We start from the raw sequence: 19,309 nt of genomic DNA, 5'->3' as shown, positions 1-19,309 counted from the left end.
ATGAGATATTACCTCACCCCAGGCAGAATGGCTATCATCAACAAGACAAATATTAACAAGTGTTGGAGAGGCTGTGGAGAAAAAGGAAACCTCGTACACTGTTGGTGGGAATGCAGACTGGTGCAGCTGCTATGGAAGGCAGTGTGGAGGTTCCTCAAAAAAATAAGAATAGATTAGCATATGACCCAGCAATCCCTGTCCTGGATATTTACCCGAAAAATCTGAAAACATTTATCCATAAAGATATATGTGCTCCAATGTTCACTGCAGCTTTATTTATGGTGGCCAAGACATGGAAACCAAAATGTCCTTTGATAGATGAATGGATAAAGAAGTTGTGGTATATATACACAATGGAATACTATTCTGCCATAAGAAAAGATGAAATAGTACCATTTGCGACAACATGGATGGACTTTGAGATTATTATGCTGAGCTAAATAAATCAGACAGAAAAAGTTGAGAACCACATGATCTCACTGATATGTGGTATATAAAACTGCAAACAATAAAAGAACAAGACAAACAAATGAAGAAACAAAAATTCATAGACACAGACAATAGTTTAGTGGTTACCAGAGGGTGAGGGAGGAGGGAAGTGGTAGATGAGGGAAAAGGGGATCCAATATATGATGATGGAAAGAGAACTGACTCTGGGTGGTGAACACACAATATGATATATAGATGATGTAATACAGAATTGTACACCTGAAATCTATGTAACTTTACTAACAGTTGTCACCCCAATAAACTTTAATTACCAAAAAAAAAAAAAAAAAGGACCTTAATACTGCTTCCATCCATTATTGGATTCTATACTCCCTATATTCCCAGTACTTTAAAGTTAACTGGGCTAATAACTAAGAACCGGCTGTTATGGGACTTGGGAAGAGAAGGCTATGTGGGAGATGAATTCATACAGTCCTTGGGAATCCTCAGTGACCAGTTTGGATACATTTTGAATGTTTATGTCCAATTTTTAGGAAATTTAACTATTGAAATATTTCTTAAAGGATGTTTATGATGTTTTAATGGGTAAAAATATCCTTGAAGGGAACAAGAACTGAGCGACATATAAAGCTGATAAAAAGAATATGCCACTATGTACACATATAACAATATTAAAATATTATATATAATATACATAAATCATACAAAAATCTCATAAGTGAGACCCAATTTGAAGACTTGAATCAATAATTCAACTGTTATTGTTTCTCCACGCTGCTGCTTACTAGCTTCTGTGTTTCAACAGGTCTTTTATATTTCTGACTCAGTCAAGCGCATACATATTTTTAGACTGCAGGATTAATTAATTTTATTTATTACACTTTCTGTCCTATCTCTCAGCTTGTAATTCAATGGAAATCTACATCTGCAGATGTTCTTCAATACCCAAGCATATAGGAGACCTCATCATGTCTACCCAACGCTTCGACCTCACTGTTTCTATGCTACAAACAACCCATTGCTTTGATGGAATTTTGTTGTTTTAAATGTATTTAATTTGTTTGTTTTATAGGGCTTTGCCCTTTATCTTCCCTCTCATTGATATTTTGCGAAGTTTTCACCCCATCATCTTCTTTCTCCATTCTTTCTCCACTGCCCACCTTACCATTGCCTCGCAACAAATCTATTTTCAGATTTAAACATGGTCCTGTGGATGGAATATTAAGGCCGAGTCTACACAGGAAAGCAGAGAACTAAGGTAACTACCTTGAGCTTTCAGCAAGAAGTAACACATTTTCAGCAAAGGGAAAGCAGGTGGGGCATTTTGAGCACTGAGTCTCTCCAAACTGATACAAACTGAAACTAGATAATTTCTAAACCTTCCAACCCACTCTCAAAAAGCATATATAGTTTTATTATCTTTACTAACATGTTTACATGTCTATTTTATAGTAAGTGGAGCAGAGGGTGCTGGGGTGAGGGATATCAAAGAAATGCAAGTAAAGGAAAACATGTATTGAGGAACTGGGTCAGGGCTATGAGCTTTATATTCACCATCTCATTTAAATACCCCAAAGAAAACTGAAAAGCAGATATTACCTCTGAGAAATGAAGAAATGGAGACTCAGAGAAGTTAACTTTCTAATGGTTTCACAATTCATGACTGTACTAGTATTTGAAAGCAGCTGGGTTGGTGCCTATAATCCCTGTTCTTTCTGCTATCTGAACTGTCCCCCGCCCCCCCCCACACACACACACACCGCCCTACACAGAATGGGCCGGCTCTGATGCGTAAAATCCATAGAGAGAGGCAAGATTTACACTGATAGAAAAAGGAAAAAAAACATTGACTTAAAAACATACTAACACAAGAGGGATTCCATAAAATGCAACAAGGAAAGCAGTCAGAAAACATACTGCATGGTCATAGACAAAAAGTAAAGAGGAACAATCTGTGTGGAGTAGAGGTTAGCTTTGCCATATACCCTACTGAGGGGTTCGTTATTGCCTTTCCTGTGCTGATTTGAAATTTGGATTCATTTGGACAATTCTGACTCTGTCTGAATATAAATGCTCAGTCCCAGGATCCATTTGCACTGTTGCCATTTTTGATTCCCTAAACCTTTACCACAAACTTTACCAAACTCCCCCCAAATTCCAGCCAGACTAGTAAGCCTTGAGAAATAAAAAGAAAGTCGAATTTATTATTATTTTGACAATGACTGTGCAGTATATTCTATACTTCACATCATCCTAAGGGCTGCAGTGTTTACAGTAAGAAAGGGTCAAACCAAATATTTGCTTCTGGGGCCTCACCTGTTAGAATAGCAGCGAAGAGTCCAAAGTACAGGCCTGAGACACCCACTGGCCTGCTTTATGAGTGTTTTCCTGAAAGTTACTGGGAGCCAATTCTCTCTGGCCTGCTGCGGGCTTCTTTGAAATGAGGATATTAGTTCTCCCCATTCACTTATCAGAAATATGTCCATTACTGGGCCAGATAAAATTGTTTGAGTACTCATTTGAAAGCAGCAGCCATTCCTGCTTTGGACCCGGAAGACAGTCATGTAAAGTTACAGCCTGATAAAAAAAGAAAAGTAATTGGGGAACCGTATCCATACCCTTAGCACCTCTTGTCTCCTTCCTGGAGTTTGCACTGAAGTCCCTGGAGTGCAGCAGTGACGGAGAAAATACCCATCCATTCTACTGGGAACCCCCAACCCATCTTCCTTTTGTTCCTCGAATAATTATAAATCAAGGCTTTTCAAGGAGGCAATTTCATTTTGGTTTCGGTAGACTGAAATGAATTCAGGCCATTAGATAAAAGAAAAAGGATGAAAATATGGTTATCCTACACCACCTCAAGCCTGGCAACCATAGTTTCTGAAAGAATCAGTTTTTAATATAAATTTAGCATGAGTAGTTCCCAGGGAGACATGAACCCATATTTGTATGATAAAGGATATTCCAACTAATGAGCTCCCAATGCAGTGAAGTCTCATGTCATACTGGAAAGGGGTGTATCAGGGACTTGCTGGAGAACTTCTGTGTAAGACTGAAAGACAGAAGCATTATGTAAACAGCAAGCAACTCGTACTTTTAAAATTTTCTGGATATTCCTGATGTATGTATTTTGTCCCAGTGCTGGTATAGTAATACATGCGTCTTTATTCAGTGTGTGTGTTCTCTCTTACAGGATAACTCTGTCCTGATTGTATATGATCCCACAAAGCACGGAAGTGATAGTATTTAAAATCTTAAAAAATGTTCATAGCGTCTCACCAGTTATAGACTAAATATAGTTTGAGCTCAGTTTTGAAAACTAATGACAGAGGAATATATTATTTAAAACTGGATTTTCTTCTTGATAACAAATGTACCAACATTTTGGACTTGAAAACTGCATTGCCAATTATTTTGCTCTTTCACAAGCATGTCCCAGAATCAGGGTTAAAAGCTGAAATACATCCCATTCTTTGGATGCTTGCTTTGCCAGTTTAAAAAAAAAGAAAAAAACACACAAGATCTCTTTTGTGGTCCTCAATGGTATCCGCACAGCCAGCTTCCATTGGCCTTATAGCTTTAGTTTGAAAGCCTCTGGGTGGTGGCTCAACTGCTGAGCCAAAAAGGCCTGACAATGTCTATTGAACACAAGCTGTGTAAGAATGAATGAAACTACCTAGGCCATTACCAAACCTCCTGTTACCTTTTCCTGACTCCTCAAGCACAATAAATACAGCCCCCCAAAGCCAGGAGCCTTTCACAGGGTACTGCCACAGTCATGCCTCAGTAGCAGCTCTGGGGAATACCACAAACCCCAGAGAATATGCCTGAGTGTGGAAATTTTGCCCATAGAATTGTTGTGGGTTTGTGTTGTGGTCTGAGTCCCTTTACGACTAAATGTAATGACTGGTTTGTTTACCATTTCTTTTCTTTTAAAGGTCCAAGTGGCTACAAAACATTACTGTGAGGACAGTTTGCTGGGTTTTGGTTTCTGTTTTGAACCAGTGCACCAGTCCTTTTAGAAATACAACTGCTACAGAAAGGAAGGAAAAGCTATGGGGGTGGGGAAGTACTGGGAGAGAATGCAAGAAGTCTAACTCGTAATTCTACCTCTCTGCCCTGCAGGGGAAACCATTTCCCGATAATAAAAGTGTGGTGGAGACTAGATTCTTTATTTAGTCTTGGCTCCTTCCAAGAACAGTAGAGGTGGAATTCAGGTTCTGAAGCTGCTTCGGCATGTCCACATCTACCTCTGGCCTCTACAAGATGCAACCATGCCTTGGGGAAAAATTAATGCCAAGGTGTGTCAGGCCAGCCAGCTGACCATAGACTGTGCTTGTAACACTAATGGCTCCTTGTTTTCATGCTGAAAATATGCACCCCCTGGAACCTCTTCTCTCTTGGTCAGATGAATGTGCTGTGATTTACATTATGGAATGCGGGAGAAGTGTGTGCTTGCAAGCGCTCTGATCCAGGGGTTTCCATTATATACATGATCCCTAGTGCCTTTTGCGGTGCCTTTAATACATTTTTAATTTTGGGCTTATTTTAAAAAGATTCATTTTCTATCAAGCCCTAGAGCTAAAATGGCTGCATGGAAGATAACTGTGCTACAGTGACCAAAACGTCCCGGAGCCTAATTCCTCAACTCCTTTTTACTGTGTTCTAGGAGCTCTTGGCCTTGTCCCCCAGGAAAGGCTACTGTGTGAATAACTGGGAGGCTGGGAAACATCAGCCTTGGATCCACTCTCCTCGCCTTCACCTCCTGCTGAGTGGTGTGTGGGTGGACATATCTGGGATTCCAAGCTTCTCAAAGAACTGTGACATGTCCCATGAAGACATTAATATATTTGCCGGAACTATCTATATAAATGTCTTTTACTTCCGCATGAGGCTATGTTTGTATTCATTGAAACTTACTTTTAAGGAGGAGGTAGGGAGTAAGGAATAAGCTTAATGTTTCTGGGAGTCAGAAAGCCTAGATAGCTTAGTTCTAAGCCTTCATTCTACCAGTAACCCACTAGCAGACTTCATAACTTATTTAACTTTTCTGGGCCTTGGTTTAGGAACACTTGAATGGATTGAGAAAAGTCTAGCAGGTTGGATTCTTTTTTCCCCTGTATGATCTATAATTTTTTTGGGATGTTAATGAGTATTATAAGCTCCAAAAGTGTGTAGTGAATCCCAAACTGGTAGGACAATTGAACACCTGCCCCCCTCCCACACACAAAAAAACCTATTCTCATATCCTAGACTCTATTACAAGTGTTCTATAGAATATAGTTTGAAAAAGTTCTAGAAGTGGAAATATCTTTTCTGCTCTAAATTTCTATGAAACTCTGAAGGCAATGTTGAATTACACACATTTAATGGAGATGTAAAAAGAGGTCACTTATGATCCCGTTGTACCAAGGCTTTATGTTGCAGATAAAAGTATTCACTATAGTTTAAGTAGAAAGGGATTTATTATAATCATTAGCTTATACCATCTGTAGGACCAAAGAACCAATTTTGAATGCTACCAAGAAAAACACAGGAAAAAGTTGGCCTGAAAAAATGCTGAACCACATCAGTTGTTCATAGCAAAAATACTTCTGCTCACTGCTTGGCACAAAGGGGATTAGGAAAAAGAATGAAAATTCTGCTAATGCTGCCCTGGAAGCACCATTAAAGCCACTGTCACCTTGGCCAATTCTACATTTAAATGACACATTAAGGTAGGCAGAATTCTGAGATGGTCCCCAAGACTCCTGCTCCATGATGTATGCCTTGTCCAATACCCTCTCTTTGAGTGTGAGCAGGACTTAGCAATGTGATGGGATATCACTTTCATGTTTATGTTCTAGTATATAGCAAAAAAGGGATTTTTTGCAAATGTAATTAAGGTCTCCAGTCAGCTAGCTCTGAATTAATCAAAGGGACAATTGGACTATGTGGGCTTGACCTAATTCAGTGAACCCTTAAAATAAATCAGAAATTCAAAGACAGAAACACTCTCCTGTTGGCCTTGAAGGAGAAAATTGCCATGTTGTAGAAAGTGCTACATGGCAGGGAATGGCAAGAAGCCTCTACAAGCCATGAAAGACCCCTAATTGATAGCCCGCAAGAAAGCAGGGACCTCAGTCCTACAACCTGAGGCAAGTGAATTTCGCCAACAATGAACTTGGAAGAAAACACTTATGAAAGTGGAGCCCTGGCAAACATGATTTCAGCCTTGTGATTTCAACCTGAGCAGAGGATCCAGCTACCGCTTACCCCAAAATAACATTTATTGGCTTCCAGTTTCTGCAGATCAGAAACTGGGAGCCAATAAATGTTATTTTAAGATACTAAATCTATATAATTTCTTACAAAGCAATAGAAAATTAATACTTTCATTTGCATAACAGAGCCCAGATTGCTCCTTAGTTAACTTCCAAGAGCTTTTGGAGAATGTCCTTTTTAGTTTTCTATCCTCTAAAATTCAGTAAGCCAGAAGTGGCTGGTGTTGGTATTGAGTGAATCAATCTCAAATATAAGCCATCCCCTTCTTTGGGGATTTTTTTCTAAAGTATGTCTCTTATAGGTCATATGATAAGTTTTAAAAGTCCCTAAGGTTTTTTGTTTTGTTTTGTTTTTAGTTGGCAAAGATACACCTAATCCTATGACTATTCAGGAAAGAGTAATGAACATTTTTGCCAGCAAGTCTCTTACATGAATCAACCAATTGTCTCAACTCACATACCAATAGTCTTGTTGATTTCTCTATCAACAACAAAAAAATTTCTTTATAGAACAGACAACTCTTTTAGGAGATCAGTGCTATTTCAGGAATGATCTCTATCATGGGATTGTTTATATGAATATTCTTCCATATTCTTATACATATACATGTTGGAATTATATGCATAAGGCCTGACCTCTTGATCTCACAAACATCAAGTATATTGGTGATATTCTTGGTGGTTTTTTCACTGAGAATCACATAAACCATCAAGAAGAGAATTTTTCTTTTTTCTTTTAATTTTCCTAAAGAGGAGTGTTAGGGGAAATTTTATTTATCTGATGACATGCTGACATTTTTCCCTCGGAGTGTGAGAGGGTGGGGATCCCATAGTGTTCCTGAAAAGTCAACATGTTTTTGGATAAAGCTAAATTTATTTCCCATACCTACACATACGCCCATTCACATAACCAAGGTCTAGCCTATCTTTCCCACACTAAAGTGATTTAGTTTCTATTTGTTACATCAAGTAAGTTTTAACCACCTTCTTTGCCTTATTAATACTCCCTGACCCAACTTCCTCTCACCTCAGAACCACCCACGGTGAGGAAGGTAAACAGTGAGAATGACAATTAAGAAATTGTAATCTCCAGAAACAAAACAGAAAGCCCCATTGGCTTTACCTCATTTCGTAATTTCCCAGACATGTTCCTCTTGGCCAATGTTGAGCCAAGCGTTTTCTCCCTTGAAGGCTGAGCAACTTCTTACAAAACCACGCGCTGTGGGTTTTCCCAGGTGCGTGTTATTTCCTGAGCAGTACATAATAATAGCCCCTTAATTTTTACAGTGCTGAAAGTTCTCAGAGTACCTTCAGAAAGTCCTGTTGCAACTCATTTCATCCTCACAACAGCTCAATAGCAGTGAGGGCAAATATCTTTATCTCTAGTTTATAAGTAACAGAAACTTTCATTTCTAGACTTACATGACTGGCCTAAACTATGGTAAAGTGATGCTGAGATAGAACCCAAGTCTTCTCAGACTAAATCAAGCAGTCTGCCCCCAGGACTCCTGAACTCTGGCAGACACCTCAGTGAATGGATGGAAATAAATATCCAATAGTCAATGGCTTTCTATTGTTCTCTAGTCTTGCCCACCCAAATAATCTGTCACATATGTAAAATGCACAAGTGACCACGGTTAATACAATCAAGTACAAGTTCCCAAGCATACATCTGGATTCTGACTACCTCCTAAGTCTTCCCCTTTATCCTCCAGGAGCACCCCATTCCTCATAGGCCATTCCTCATACTTCACGGCCTCTGCCTAGACTTGTCTTCGACTGCTTTTTCTTTCTGAGTAAATTGTGTTTGTTCAAGTCTCTGCTCAGACTTTGCCCAGGCTGGTCATGATAGTCCCCTTCTGTGTCCAGTCTGTTCCTCTGTTTATCACCTTATTAAAATTTCTGCTAATATGTGCACACCCTCTCTAGGGTATGAGCCCACTGAGGTATCTTATTTACCTTATGTCCTCTGTATTTAATACAGTATTGGCAATTTCAGTACTGAGATGTTTGTGGAATTAGGATTTTTTTTAAAAAAAAAAGGTTTTATTCGGTAGGAAATAAAAATAAACAAAAGTGGGTCTCAGGAGGTGTAGCTTCCCTATCTAAACTTGCTATGTGGGAATTGAGAGTCTAGGAATATGATAAATAACCATGAGCTAGGCTGGCAATGGGAGTGGAGAGCACAGGGAATCATGGCAACAATCTCTGAAAAGTTCTGCTGATGATCCTGTATTAATATCATAGCTTTGGCTACTTTGGTGACCGTGGTCTTTCCCCTCTCCCTTCCAGAGGACCTGATACAGGTAACATAGCTGTCTGATAGCCTCAAACTGCCACGCTTTTGGATCTCCTGTAGCATTCAAGTCAGGTCATGCTTCCTACTGGCTGCTCCCAGACACTGACAGAGCACAGCGCGGGTAGTAGGCCCTGGCTACTTCTACCTGAGACTGAATATCTCTAATGGGAAATTTGAGCGTAGGGATCTCAGGGATCCCATTGCCCTGGCTGGAAGTTTCTCAGAACTGCACTGTGGTCTTAGGCTCCTTCCAGCCCAATCCTCCCTTCTCTCTCTCCTTTTACAGACCTGCTTCAAGGTCTAAAAGCTCTCCTTGCCTACTCTGAGGACTCTGAGTCCTTCAAAGTATTTTCCCCAATAAATCTCCTGCCCATCTAATCCTAGCTTAACATCTGCTCTTCCAAGGACCTGAATTGACAGAGTTATTTTAAGATTAAGGCTAAAAGTCAAATTAAAAAATTGCTCCTCTAAATTTGTGTACTATGCCCCCAAATTAACAATGCACTAACTTAGTCTAAAGCTATGTAATAAGTTACAATCAGAGCTTAAAGTACCATAAAACAGGACCAATGGGTTCTGCTTCTGTATATCTGGGGTATACACCCAGGTGAAATGGAGGATAAAAGTAGCCCATCCTTGATCACGTGGGCAAGTCCATGCAGTAACAGCAGTTCTACCGTTACTTCAGTACTCAGTCTGGCTGGTTGTCTTATCTTTCTGAACCTAGTATTAATGTGTTCTATCATTTTTGCCTTCCTTTAAAATAAGTTAAAGAAAAAAAATGGTGACTGTACTTTTCCAACATATTCAAAGAAAAAAATAAAAGGTTTATGTTAACCATGATAGTATACTAGGTGATAGAGGCTTCTTGGGATTAGTGCAGTGTAACTCATTGAAAGACATAGAAGAATGTAAATTATGGCCCCTCCCAAACCTAACCCAGAGATTCTTTTATCACCCATGGGAAGAGCTGGCCCTCAACCTCTGAGAAACCTGGGAGCCAACATTTTCCAGAACTCTTTTTTCCATTTTTTTCAATTTACAGAAATTGTACCTTTCTTTTTATTTTTCAAATACAAAATTGTATAAATATTTTTTTTCAAACCACAAATATCCTAATAAAGATTCTGATGTATCCTATCCCATCCGTGAATATCAGGATAGATCCAACATCAATTGAGAAGTATTGGTCTGATCTAATACTCTTACTTTTTAGATGAGAATAATTGAGGTCATAATTTAAATGATTTGCCTAACTTTGAAAAAATAAAAATGGATATTTTTCAATGTTATATAAATTGACTTTAATCACTTTGAAAAGTATAGTCCCATAGTTTTGAAAGGCAATGAATATAACAATGAAAAAAGTAATTCCTACCCCAAAATGATAAAGTAGGATAGGTTTCTTATGGTATAATTCTATTCTGTCTATTAAGTTCCCATGACCTCTCTTCTCCATGGCCTGTCTTGGTGAACACAGCAAGCAGCAGAGCACAGTTCCTGCCCTCAAGTGAGTCATAGTCGAATGGGTACAACTGACATGTAAATAGATGACTTCATGTTAGGCAGTAGGTTTAATGATAGGAAAAGAACGGTGATGTCCAAGCACAGAAAAGAGTGAATGAACCAAGACTAGTGGTCAGGAAAGCTTCCGGGGGCAGTCGAAGGGATGCTGTTAAGAACAGAGCCTGTAACTATTTCATCTTACTAATCTACTAGTATACCTGACTTAATAGCCCTTAACAAATATCCCTTGCACTTTTGCATAACAGTTTTATTACACAATTGTATAGCTAAAGGTCTACAGCTTTTAGACCTTTACAAACACCTACAAAATGGTACTCATTGCTCTTATGCTTGCAATTTTTTTTTACTTGAGTTAAATTTACTAAATCATCTGATACAAAAACAAATAAACAACAACATCAACAAAAACACCACTGTTAACTATCCTATCCAAAAGGAAATTTTCCCTTTCTTTTGTTTCACCACCTCTTTTGTTTCACTTATGAGAACTTGGATCCTTGAATGTTTTGTATAAATGAAAACAAAAACAGAATCCTATTTGTACGAGTCTTACAATGAAAAAATAAACTCATTAATTAAAAATATTCAGATTAGATGGCTGGCCTGGTTATTTTACTCATAGTGTAGAGCAAGAATCAAAGGTTTTAGGGACATGTTGTTACAAGTTCTATAACTTGGTCATTCTCAGCTGCCTCTTTGCCTCCAACTTTCTTTCCTTCTCTCTCTCCTATTGGCTTCAGTGCTGGCCTGGACAAGCAGTGTGACAATATTGCTTTTTTCTCGGAATACTAGAATTGTGCCACCCACAGTCCAATGGCTGGTGGCCAGGGCACTGCCAGCAACACAGACATGAGTCAGGCTGCGGCTTGCAAGAATTCCTGCTCAAGGTTCTTTCCTGAAGGTTCACTTGGAATTGCCATTATTAACAGAATGATGGCAAGACGTATGGAATATAAAAGAAATATGTGGTATGTCAACTCAGAAAAGTTGACTCCCCTTCTTATTACTTTCTAGATGTGTGACCATTAGTATTTCTCCTAATCTGTTCTGTCTACCTAATAGTTATTATAAGAATTAGAATGAGACAATGAGGATTAATAGTTTAATTTCTGTTCATGAGGGGAAAAAAAACATGTATGTGGTCAAAGTGTAAATTATAAGACTTTCTGGAGAACAATTCAGCATTAATTATCAGGCTTACAAATGCCCAGACCTTTGGCCTAGTTATTCCTCTCCTGCAAATTTAGCCTCAGGAAGTAATTAAGAAGGTGCAGAAAGATGTATGTAAAGATGTTTATCAGTGTGCTGATTGTAATAACAAAATATTAGAAACAATCAAATTTTGAATCATAGAAACTGGTTAAATTAATTAGAATATGCCTACATAATAGAGTACTATATAGTTGTTAAAAATAATGTGGAAATAAAAATATAGCTATTGGTACATAATGAAAATATAATTATAAAGTGTACAAGCAAGTAAAAAAATTATATATGTGATGTGATATATCTATCTATCTAGATAGAGCAAATGTATCTGTACTCCACACACATACACACTGAGAGAGAGAGAGAGAGAGAGAGAGAGAGAGAGAGAGAGAGAGAGAGAGAGAGAGAGAGAAGGGTGAAATTATACTCATCAAAGTGTCCAGAGAGTTTAACTCAGATTAATGTTATTTTATTTTTCTTTTATTTTCATCAATTTATGTGTCTGTTATTTTCTAATTTTTCTATAATGTGAGTGTATTTCTAGTACAGTAAAGAAAGCAACTTAAAAAGTAAATTAAAGTATTTGAAAATATGTTATAACACTTGTTTTACAAATACAAGGTATTATATTCTGGTAGCTTCTACCAGACTCTATAGGGATCAGAGCACTATATGTACATATGAATTATAAAATGGTCTAGGCTTTGTCATCTTAATGATACATCTGTTGCTGTAAATTTAAGTTGAAAAGGCTTCTTATTCTATGGCAAGAGACTTCTAAGCTTTTAAAACACTAAAATATTTTTGAAGTTTTCACTAAAATGAACATTCCTTTAGGAAACTTAATTGAGGTTAATGAAGAAAATGATAATGTCCATGCAGAAGGTGATGGTAACATTGTAAAAGGGAAGAAAAACTAGTCTTTGTAAAACAAAGTGTGACCATCATTACCCACAAAATATATGGCATAGAGTGTTCTAAAATAGTTACCTAATTCGCAAAGAGGAAACTCCAGTTCTATTGCTTGTTCCTGCAAAAACTTTCTGCAGAAACTCAGATATGTGGAACTTGTCTATGCTTGAATTAATTTATCTATGAAATGAACATCATGTTGGCAAAGCCTTTAAATGAAGTTTAGCTTTTGAATGTAAAAACATTATAAACCTTCTAAAAATGAACTAGGTGGAGACTTTGGAAGAGGAAAAGAAGAAAGTGTTGATGGGTCTTTAAAGAGAATTTATAGCCATTTCCCAATGAGATGCTACATTTCTTTAATGAGAACATTCTAGTGCTTTAACTCCAAAAAGTTACTGTGCTGAAATTTGAACTATTGGCATTAATAGCCAACTTATAAACACCACTACTTTTTTTTTTATTTTGGTCAAATCTTTTAAAGAAATGTTTTAGCTAACTTTAACTAAACTGCTCTTTTTTACTAAAAATCACATGAGCTTTAAATGTAAAACTCCTAAATTATACAATATTTATTTTTCAAAATTAAGTCAAGTACTGAATTATGTTTTACTGAATTATCAACTCATATAAATATATGTAAACACAACTGATAAAAAGAAATCTATACATCTGCCCATTACAACTATATCACATTTGAGGGCTTTTCAAATGAAATAGTTATATATGATTAGCTATAAGACATTCTATAATAAATATATCAGATTTGAGTCTACGATAGAGCAGTAAAATATTCATTTTTGGAATATGTATTAATTATTTTGGAATTCTAGGACAATATTTCCCAATTTTTCCCAATCCCTAGAACATACCAAAAATTTACAAAGGATGATAGTTGCCTATCATATTTCTTTTCCTTTTTTCTATACTCTTTAGACTATTATTTGTATTTTCATATTCTTAATCAAGCAAGAATTTGTGCCTACCATGTCCAATCCATTCTGAAAGGTGCTATGAATAATACAACATAATTAAGCCATCAAAAAAATTACTGTCAAGTATGAAGTTAAGAGATAGACACAAAATTCTCTCACTGTTAAGCAAACATAAATGAATGCTATATAGTGCTAAAGACAATAAAGATACCCCACAGTCAAAAGGAAAATGAGAGCTCCAATACATGTGAAAAGTACATTTCCAATTAGAAATGCATGTGAAAAGTACATTTCCTAGGACATAATAGGTACTCAATAAATGTCAGGGGATTTTTTTTTTTTATCCCCCTTGGTTTCCCTCATCTGGAAGTTTTGTGAATAAAGTGAGGGCTAAGCCTTAAAAGATGGGTAAATTTGAATTGGAGAAAAGGAATGGAATAGGCATTACTACAGGATATTGTTATGACGAGAGGTGCAGAGGCAGGCTGATATATTCTGATTTAATTAACTAAACCCTTCAGTAGCAATAGAGGTGCTAGTAATGGAGGAAAGGGATATATGGGTGCAGTCCAGTAAACTTTAGTGTTTGGACTTGGAATCAGGCATTATATATCCATACTACTGAGTTTCTATCAAATGCATATTAAATCTACCGTGATGCCTGGAGCTCATCAGGACTTCCAGTCCTCTACTACTCCTCCTTTGCCCAGTAGCCCTCTCCTATTTTCACTTCCATAACTATCCAGCTTAGATTCCTTGGTTGAATATTCTGACACCCATCTTACCAAGTCTTTAAATTCCCCTGCCTTATTGTCTTCCCATAGCATTTGCCTGGCAAAACCCCAACCCTGGGTGAATGCAATTGTTTATTTTGTGTGCGTGACTTACAAAATTTGGATTAGTGCTTCATGGTACAGTAAGAAGGAACAATTGGGCAATTTGCTATCATAAATCTGAGATCACCATCCTCAGCTGAGCTGCCAGTGACTATCAAATCTATTAGACCTACTTTTGGTTGCAACCTCTTTTTCTCTCCTTACACTGGAAAAAATAACAGAATCCATCATTTTATATAAAGCCAATCCCTCTACTATGTTGTGTACTATGAACTTCATTCTAATGTTCTCAGGGACACTGCTCTGTAACTAATCTCTCTTTCTCTTACATTCAAACGCCTATCTCAGTCCTTATCTTTCATACTCTTCATCAGTATTTAAATAAGCTCAAATCTTATGGCAGGGCTCTGGGGACCATCCTCTTTCAGCATCCCTTCTATCCAATGCTTTACTGCACTTCTACTCTTCACTGTGAAACTTCTTGAAAATCTTGACTATACTCACTTTGTTTCCTCACTTCCCATTCATACTCTTTAATACACTGTAATCTAGTTTTCTCTGCCATGATTTTACCAGAATTGCTTTTGCCAAAATCACCAAAGTCTATGTATGAATAAATTCAGTGGTTATTTTCAGTTATTTTTTCACTTGACTTTCTGTCAGAAATTGACACTGTAGATCACTCTTTCAAATATTCTTTTAATGGTTTCTAATGCTCCTCACACTGCTGGAATACTACTTATTTTTCTCCTTTGTAGTCACCTTTACAAGTTTCTCTTCTTATCCCTACCCTTTAGAGAGTAGCTTTGCACACTTTCTCTGGGCTTTCTTATTTATTCCCAAGATTTCAAAATCCCCCAAATGTTTAATCTCAGTCTCTTCTATGAACTTCAGACCCATATGTCCAACTGCTTCCTGGATGTCTCCAAATGAATATTCACAAGCTCCCCAAACTCAACATAGTTCCCAAAGGAAAGTCATTCTCCTCATCTCCCAAGTGGTTTCCTGCTGGAGGTTTCCTGTCTCAATAAAAAACGTCATCACCCAGTCAATTGCTCAACAGTAACCTCTCTCTCCCTCTCTTTGTCTCTCTCTCTCTCTCTCTCTCTCTCTCTCTCTCACACACACACACACACACACACTCAATGTACCATGAAGTCCTGCTGAGTCTGATGTTGATTATTGCAACATTCCTATCACCCAGTTCATTTATCTTTTCAACCATCTCAGTGACGAAACTGTTCAAAGTTGTGTAATCGTCATAAGTCATTAGTGTAGCTAAAATGGTCATCTGTGGGGAGGTTTAAAGTTCTGGTTTTCTTTTTATAGAACATTGGAGAAAAAATCTGGGAAAGGTTTTTCTATTTCTTCCTCTGTATTTTTAATGATAACATTAGTAAGATGTTGTCCCCACTTTTCTCACAACGATTTTCTGCAGGTACACATCCTCAATGTTTGTTCATGCTGACAAAACTGGGAGGAGGGTATTTTCTTTCTGAAAACCATAACATTTCTACAGCCGGGGAAAATATGGGTTATTATTGCTGTTTGGCTGGAAATATCAACTATATGTTAAGACAGGCTGGACTGAAACAACTTAATCAATGTTTCAAATATCTGCTATAATTAAAAGCAATATTGAGAATGTTCCAAGGATTTCTAGGTGCTGTTGTTTTATTTTTTTCCCTATGAGCTATAAATCAACAAAGATCATCTATGCAAGACTAAGATCACAAGTGGTGTAAAGCTGGTCCCACAGCCACTCGCACCTCTTCTTCATTCTCTATGGAAAGAGGTCCAAAAATGGACTTCCAATTTAAAGCCCCCTGTCTGTTCTTTTAGTTAATATGCCTTTGTGAACATTGTAAGTTATTTTTTGCAGTCAGGGGAAACAGTAAAGAAAAATAAAATTAGTAGAACTCCAAGGAGTAGATTCACAAGGGGTATTTCTAGTAGAAAACAAGTGAGAAACACTCATTAGAAAGATTGAAAGTCCTGTTCAAGACATAACTTAATGTTCATATATTTTAATAGTTTTGAGTATAATTTACATTAGGAAATGGCAGCAGTTTGGCCAATACCCAAGAGTGTCTTAGATTTTTCTCTTTCCTTCACCTTGCCCCACAATAAGCCTTGAAATCTCACCTCCAAGCTAAATTCTAAGTTTATCCAATTTCTCCTATCACACTACCTACACCCCTATTACAAGCTATCATCATCTCTCACTGAGTTATTGTAACAGACTCTAAATACTTGCTTCTATTTTGACTTCTACTAGAATCTCTTTTCTATACAGTCATCACATTGATCTTTCTAAAATATAACTCAAATCATATCCTTCTTATGCATAAAACCTTTCACAGAATTATCTTTGCCTACAGAGAAAAAGAAAAGCTCTCTTCATCCCAAGAGGCCAGTGATCTGGTCTCTCCCTAATCTTAGCTCCCGCGCTGATGTCACCTCCTACTACTCTCCCCTTCTCTCTGGGACCCAACCACACTTCCTTGCTCCTCAGACCTACCACTTGCTGTTCCCTTTGACGGGAGCCTTCTTTCTCTAGACCCTTCATAGTCGAGTCCTTGTCTTTCAGCTTTCAGCCCCACTGCCACAGAGGCTTCCTCTAACCACTGATTCAGTCTAAATGAATTACCTTCACTGGCTATCATGTCAGCCTGTTTATTTTTGTTTATAATATATTCAAAGGACTGAAATTATTTTGCTCATTTATTTGTTTTTTGTTTTCCAGTTAGAATGTAATTTCACAAGTACAGAAACTTTTCCTATTTTTTTCACTGTTGAATGTCACTGTTTAGAACAGTTTTCTGCAAAGGGCTAGATAGCAAATGTTTTAGACTTTGCAACATACTCTTTGTATGGTAGCATGGTTTGGTAGCATGAAGCAACTGTAGACAATAGGTAATTAAGTCTGTCTGTATTCCATTACAACTTTATTTATAAACATTTTATTTATAAATATGATATATAATTTTAATGTGTCACAAAATATTCCTCTTCGTTTGATTTTTCTCAACCATTTAAAAATGTGAAAAACATTCTTAACTCGAGCTGTACAAAAATAGGCAGCTGGCCAGATTTGACTCAGGTCATTTCGCCAATCTCTGATCTGGAATGACTATTGCTATGCATAGGAGGCTTGCAAGAAAGATTCTTTAGGGGCAGTCGGATGGCTTAGTTGGTTAAAGTGCAAGCTCTCAACAACAAGGTTGCCGGTTCAAGTCCCGCACAGTATGGTGGGCTGTGCCCCCTGCAACTAAGATTGAAAATGGCAACTGGACTTGGAGCTGAGCTGCGCCCTCCACAACTAGACTGAAAAACAATTACTTGGAGCTGATGGGCCCTGGAGAAACACATTGCTCCTCAATATTCCCCAACTGAAAAAAAAAAAAAAAAGATTCTTTAGATAAGTCAATGGATGAACAAGGAAATAGATTTCCCTTGTAAACATTCAGTCTTTCCACAGGCTAATAGTTAATATGATTACCCCTTCTACTGCTTCAGTCCTCAAGATGGATTTGTTCTACCTACTTGCTTGTTATTTGTTTATGGGAATGACTGATTGTTAGCTTGAGTCACCAGAAGCCATGTACAACATGGAGTTCTTATCAAATAAGAACAGTTACGACCTTTGATTACTTCAGGTATAAAAAGCCAACAAAATTGGGTTGGGTTCTGTATTCACAATCAAAACTTAAATGTTTGAATTCCAAAAGCTTAAACACTGTGATGAAAAAATATTAATAATTTATTTCTCTTAAAATATAGTTATGAGTTATAACTTAAAATAAGTTATGAGTGAAAACTCATGAAAGTCTTTTGAGAAAACTCTCAAAAGTAATTTTACAATGATTATTTTTAGTTTTTCTTCCAACTCCCTACTTCATATAATTGGGGAAGGTTTCCTAAAGAAAGTAAAATTTGCCGCATTTTAAATAAAGGCTTTGAAATGAGTCATTTTTACTCTCATTGGGACCATTTTTCTGTCTATGGCCAGGAACTATCCCCCTTTAACTACACTCACCCACACCCAAATACTCAAATAAAGGGAAGAGATTAGACTTCTGTCCCTAAATTAAGACTAACACAAATATTAAGTTGAAACAATAAAAGGGAAATGACAATAAAGGTGAAACCCTTTAGTTTAAAAAGCAAGTTAAAATGACAAGTAAAGAATTACTATTAAGATGCTAAATTGTTCTCAAGAAAATGGTTTTCCCTAATAAATCAGATTAAATCACTCATCAGAGGGAAAACACAAAGTCTTAAAGAAAGTTTTAGTAAAACTTTCAATAGCTCCTGGCACAAGAAACTTGGCAGCAATATTTGGAAAGCAATGACAGCATGAGTTTGAACAACTGATAGCTATAAAGAGAGCATTGAGGTCTCTTTGGAAAGAAGCTGAATTGCGGATGGTACCTTACTTTAGATTAGCCCAGAATTCTGCTTCTACATTGTCGCTTGTAAAGTGAAATACAGAGTGGAGAAATTTTCAGTGATTTCGTGGGCTGTCCTTAAGATGTATTTCATAGTTTACAGTCTCATTCTGTTTAATAAAGAAAGTGCGTAATTGGGAGGGGGCGCTTATTCTTCTGGAAAATCCAAAAGATTATACCAATATTTATAGCCTTTGGAAGGAGGGAAGGAAAGAAGGAAGGAGGGAGGATGGATATGTCCTTTTTTTTGCAATTACCTTCAGTTTGGGGAGTGATATAAAGTTTCCTCAATCGACGGTCCTTGTCTGGGTTTCCATTTCATTACTTTTCTAAGCTCATGCTTGAACTGCTGAAAGCTTGCTCAAGGCTTGCTCACTTTTCATTGAGCTGGAACTTTACCGTGTTTGCCCGAAAATAAGACCAGGTC

The sequence above is a fragment of the Rhinolophus hipposideros genome (assembly GCF_964194185.1).
Source record: "Rhinolophus hipposideros genome assembly, chromosome: 3".
Lineage (NCBI taxonomy): Eukaryota > Metazoa > Chordata > Mammalia > Chiroptera > Rhinolophidae > Rhinolophus > Rhinolophus hipposideros.
The sequence above is the reverse complement of the archived record's forward strand: the minus strand, read 5'-3'. Positions refer to the sequence as shown.